Source organism: Melospiza melodia, chromosome 3 (genome assembly GCF_035770615.1).
Source record: "Melospiza melodia melodia isolate bMelMel2 chromosome 3, bMelMel2.pri, whole genome shotgun sequence".
NCBI lineage: Eukaryota > Metazoa > Chordata > Aves > Passeriformes > Passerellidae > Melospiza > Melospiza melodia.
This window is the reverse complement of record NC_086196.1, coordinates 11,464,234-11,470,233: the sequence shown is the minus strand read 5'-3', so window position 1 is coordinate 11,470,233 and position 6,000 is coordinate 11,464,234.

Here is a 6,000-nt window from a genome sequence, read left to right as displayed (position 1 = left end):
TCCCACCCACAAAACAGCAGCAGAGCTGACATGGCCCCACAGTTCTCTGAGATTGTAACTTCAATTATCTTAGCATACTGCTTCAAAACTCATTACAAATATACTATCCATGCAGCAGGCTTTAGTAAAATATCCACCCTCTTCCCTGTGCCCTGATCCTTGTGAAAAGAGCACAGACACAAGAAGGGAGCTGGGCCTTGCAGCCACCTACAGCCAGGGCTGCTGCAGGTTTGGGGTGGAGTTGCTTCTCATAACTCAATGTTTCAGCTGTTTAACTCTCAGCAAGTCGTACTTGGAAATTTTAAGAAAACAAAAAGACTTAACTGTAATGAGAAATAAATACTTCTAAACTGCAAGATGAGAAAGGCTGAGAAAAGAAATTTGGAATGAAATCACTTTCCATCGAGAATAAATTTGGCTTCACAGCAGCTGTATGAAGAGCCAGCCAGGTGTTGGTCATGGAACTATAGCTGCCCTTTGTAACTTATTATACAATATTATCAAGTTTGTGTAGGATATAAGGCTAACTATTATGATTATATATTTTGAATGAGTGTATAAGCTTTAATAGATATATAGTTTCCTCTCATAAGACCTGAGCTTTGGCAGCTGGAGCACCATGTCCTCTCACATCATGGTTGTTTTTGAACAACAATAAATGCTTTAGAGTGTAGAGAGTCACATGTGTGGATAGCCTACATATTGATTCAAACAGTACTTTACAAAGTCAAGATTCAGTTTTACAAGCACATAAGAAAATCACCAAGCTTTCACAGCCTTTTTGTATCCTTTTTAATACAGAAGTTTTGCAATTTCAGCTTCCCTGTACATCTGACAGAAATCTGGTAATAATATAGATTTTGTAATTTCGTCTTGGAAGGATAAACTTAAACATACTTGAAAAAATAATAAGCTATAGCATTACATTTAATTATTTACTGTTGAAATAATGCAATGTTGTAGGACCTTGAAATTGAAATAAACCTTGGAAATACCTTGCATTGGTTTTTCAGATTCTCTGTAGTGAAGACAAAATCAGAATATATTTCTGTGGCAGAAATCCCCAATGTAATGGACCATGAAACATGACAACTTTTGTGCTCTCTGCTGTTGTAGAAAGGACCTCAGGTCCTTGAAAACCATGATCCCCAAGAACAATTTTATATTGTTCTAATGGCATGGACTGCATTTGCAATTATGCAAATGCAGTCCATGCCATTAGAACAATATAAACAAATGAAGAAAGAGAAAATTCAGCAGTCACTTTCACCCCTTGTATGGAGATAAATGTGCAGAAAAGTAGCAATGTTTGAAAAGTATACTTGTTTGATTTATTAGAGACATTTTTTTTGGTCAGGGCTTTCAGTTTTTTCAAAGAAACAGCATGTGTCTTTCTCAGGTATTTCTGGGTGCTCTGCTCTGTTGCTGAAGCATTAGCAGACTGACAACAATAAGCCCAGAGTGGATGCGAAATGCTCTTGTTTAAACATCCCCTACTCCTGTACATATTGCTCATTCTGCATGCTGGAATTGGAATACAACTCCCCTTTTCTTGAAAAGTGTGTTCTTAACATAAACTAGATGCCTGCTTTTCTGATTTGGAACATCTAAACTCTCACTTCATGAACAGTCATGAGTCAAAAACTGAAGAATATTATTGGCACTTTCTGAGTCATATTGCTATTTTAATAACTACACATTACACTTGCACAGATTCTCACAAGAGAATGAATTACCTTCAGACAGAAAAAGAAAAAGGAAAAGAAAAAGAGGACAGAAAGAAAAAGGAAAAAACCCCATGGTAGATGTTTTCCTAATCTTCTAACTCAAACTTCATAAAAAATCTTTCTGAAAATGTATTTTTGATTACTAGTAGTCTATGGCCATTAAAATAAATGTGTCTAATGAATCTATAAAGGTTACACAAAATTTCATTTGTCTGAATTTACAGTGCTTGGATACCAGGAAAGATCAAGGAATTCATATTGGTTATGTATAATGAGGTAATCAAGCTTTAATGAAAAGCAACAGTTATTAGATAATCAGTTCAGCCTGGTGACTACTGGTCTGTTATTGCAGGGCAAGAATAATTAAGGGGCACTTAAGGTATGGAAAAAAAATGGCATCCAGAAACTGATGCGCCTATAGGAGTCTCCAAACGACAGGCATTTAATAGCCCTTTATATGTTACTATAGCAACACACTTTGATAACTCATCTGCCCACACCACAGTAAAACAAGGGGCACAGGGATCCTCAGAAAGTGCAACCTCCTTTAAGCAGATCTATAAGCATTGCAGATGAACAGAACTCTAAACATTCCTCCATGAATATTCATGAACTAAGTTGTTTTTTGTTGCCTGCCTAGTCAGCAGTCACAAAACACATGGTGTGTGTTGGCAGCATCTTGCCTAGGTAGAGGGCTATGGACTGAGGCAATGGCAGGAACCAGGACCTGTGAGGCTGACTGACATTTCCATCTGTAGCGAAGGCTGGTAATTAACAGGAAGGAGTGTGCCTGCAGCATTGCACCATCTGCTAGGGAAACGGCTCAATAAGAAAGGAGCTGGATATCATCTCAGTGGTGGCTCGATCTGGTTCCGACATGAGGCTGGGCATCTGTTAGCTGAGGAGATAGGCTATTAGGAAATTCGACTGGGAATGAACAACATGGAAAGAGCACTCTGACCTAGCCCATAAAAGCATCTCTTCAGAAATGGTGTCTTTTTATCTTACTTACACAAGTCTTCTGAAAATGGTTTGCTGAGGGACCATTATGGATCTGTTTGAAGTAACACAATGGTTTCAAAAATGCTGCTTAATTCCAACATGAAATTCTTGAAATCAGGATACAGCTGTCATCTTTTGACAATAGAGCTAATTTCAGAATGAGGATATGAGGTTAAATTCCTTCTTCTCTTGTTTGTTTTTTGGGGGCAGGAAAGCAAATTAACTTCTAACTATTGTACGGTTTAATTCTCGGAACACAGTAAATCTGGGATACTGGAATGGAAAACGTAGAGATGAAAGCAGAAAACCTTGCCATGTTTTAAAAGCAGGACTGTGCAAAACACAACAGTCAGAAAGAACATCAATGTATGTTCTCGGTGTGTATATATATATACATTTAGAAATATATATATGTATATGAGTTTCATAAACTCTTTTCTCTGGTAGGAATTTAAGAAGTTTCTGGTTTGCAAAAAAAGACTTTTCAGGATTGAGTTTTGTAATTCAGGGCACTGAAATAGGCTAGTTTTTTGTGCTGGCAGACTGACCTATGTATCCAGTTATGAATTTAAAGTATTCTGAGTATAGATAATATTATTAAAGGCTTCTAAAGCATAATTGACTATATATTTTTTGGAAATTACAGTTTGATATTCCCCAGACCTCTGATAATGTACAGATTCATAAAAATTTGGGTGAATGTCTCTGTTTTCATCTACTAACATTCTCAAAATTCTTTTGATGAAGAATGATCTTTCTACCCTTTCCCTCCTTCGCCCACAGTACTGAGAGAAAGTGTGCCCATGTGTGCAGCACCACGCTGCTGACACCACCCCTGGCTGCATTACATCAGTGCCTGTGGACACAAACCAGCCTGGGGCTGTGTTTGTGCACCCGTGAGGTTGAGCAGCCACAGGCGTCACTGCGCGCTTTACTCGCTGTCCATGGCAAGTGCAACACAGTGGTTCAAAGCAGCTCTCACTGACTGCAGGATGAAGAAACTGCAATTCCACTGCACTTGCAGACTCTGAAAGCCTGTACGAGTGCAGCAGCTTGGCTCTTCTTTGCTTGGACTGTGGTGACTTGGTTGTGTGTCAGAGTCAGGAGGGTGACTGTAGTCATCCACGTGAGTTTTCCAGTCTTTGTCTACAGCCAGGGCACAGAGGTAGCATTCCAATAGACATTATGGTCTTTCATGGGTCTGATGCGACTTCATGTTGAAATTAAGCATGTTGTCTACCTTTTAAATTCCCATATTAAGTGTCATTCCCCTATAGAGATCATAAGATGCACAAATAATTGCTGAGAAAACGAGATCACATCAAGAACTGAGGCAAATAAGCTGAATATCCAGTAGAGACAAACTATTTCTTGTTATGGGAGATTAGAACATGGAATAGAAAGATAGTGTGTTTCAGAAAATAACAGAGGTGTTTTCATAATTGTAGAGAGGTATCTAACATTACAGAAATAAATCTTAGTTGCACAAATTTAATATTTATTTGTTGACTTTTTTTCTTTCTTTTTTTTTTTTGTGTGTTTCTCTACATAGATTTTAAACTCTTCTCTTTGTAAGAATAATTGTGTATTGTTTTCTGGAAATGCTGATGAATATTTGGCTTTTCTCCATAATAGGAACCAACTTTCTCCCACAGAGCTTGTACAGCTATATTTCTACTTCAACTCCATCCCTTTCAAGGGGAAACAGAAACACTTTAGGGTCTACTCTCCCAGGGACTCAGGAACCAGTTACATGTAATGCAACTTGAACAACAATTATCAGCACCCTATATACCTTTGTCAAAGTGTGTTCTGTGAATGTCTGGAAGCCCACAGTCTAGGTAGTGGATACAGTCAGAACATGTTGGCTTTCTGCTACTATTTCTGTCAATACCTTTTACAGGGAGCTGTGCCAATTAGAGTGCTCATGAGTTACTCTACTCCTACAGAGATTCCCACTCACCAAACTCCAGGCAAAAATGCCCTTGCAGTAAAATCAACAGGCAATAGCAAAAGCAAATTGAACTCAGGGCCAGTCAAGCAGTAATCACCACTGTCTATCCTCAGCAATTGAAGGCTAAATTGAAGGCTGATCTACAGCCTTCAATTTTTTTACTTGTTTTGGGATTTTTTGTTTATTTGTTTGGGGTTTTTTTTTGTTGTTGTTGTTTCTGTTTTTTTTTTTTTTTTTTTTTTTTTTGTGGGGTTTTAGTTTTTTTGTTGTTGTTGTTTTTTTGGGGTTTTTTTTTGATTCCCAAATATCTATTTTCTTGACAGCAGGTTCCTTGCTATTCAATCAAGGGCAATATGTCTTCAGTCAACAAATTTCCCTTTTCTTCTTTTCTTTGTGTGTGTGTGTATGTGTATAGCACTGTTCTTAAAGCTCTTTGCAGCTGGTTGTCATCTGAACGACTGCCAATAGCCTCTAAGAGCACTACCCCCTCCAGAACACATCATTTGGCTCCCTGAGATTATTTACTAGTGAAAGCTCTGCATGCACAGAGTCAGTTGGATATGACTCTCAGAGGGAAGAGCTGGGTGTGGCATTTTGGGGAATGAGCTAGTACAGAAGACAGAAATACTGTTTGGCAAGAGAGAAGATGTGTCCTGCTGTTGTCTGAAGCCACATGCAAAGGCAGGGTAGCCCAAAAAGGCCCAGAGGAACATCAATTTCTGATCAGCAGAGTCCTAAGACAATGAGTAGTTTAACTAAAACACAGCATACCCTTTCATGAAGAGGATTTTCTTAGAGGTGGTAGAACAGAGAGACCAGTGGAAGTGGAAAGGCAATGGTGCAAATCCTTTTTACATCCCCAGAAGGGTTAATTGATTTTATTGGGGTTTCTCCCTGTCTGAAATGTTTACCTTGCAGTGAAAATTATTTAAAATCTACAGATATAATTGTTTAGTTTGATATTAATTGACAGTAAGTGGATTCAACCCCAGAAGATTTCAGTAAAGCACTAAGTAAAAATCCATTTGGGTGTCATTTGGGTGTCATTGCTACCAGGGTGAGATTCAGCACTGAGCCATTAAGCCCACACACACATTCACAGTCCCAGCATCCCGCCCCTATCAGCAAACATGGTGTCTGATTCTGTCCAGAGAGATGGACCCACAACCTCTGGGTCCTGACATCCTCTTTAGTGCAAAGCTTGAGAGCATTCTTCGAGGGAAAGATTCAGAGGTAACTTTGGAAGACCAAAATGCCCATTTGCACTTCTCTGAACTGAAATAGGAGCCCTCGAAATACAGCAGCTAGTAGCGCACT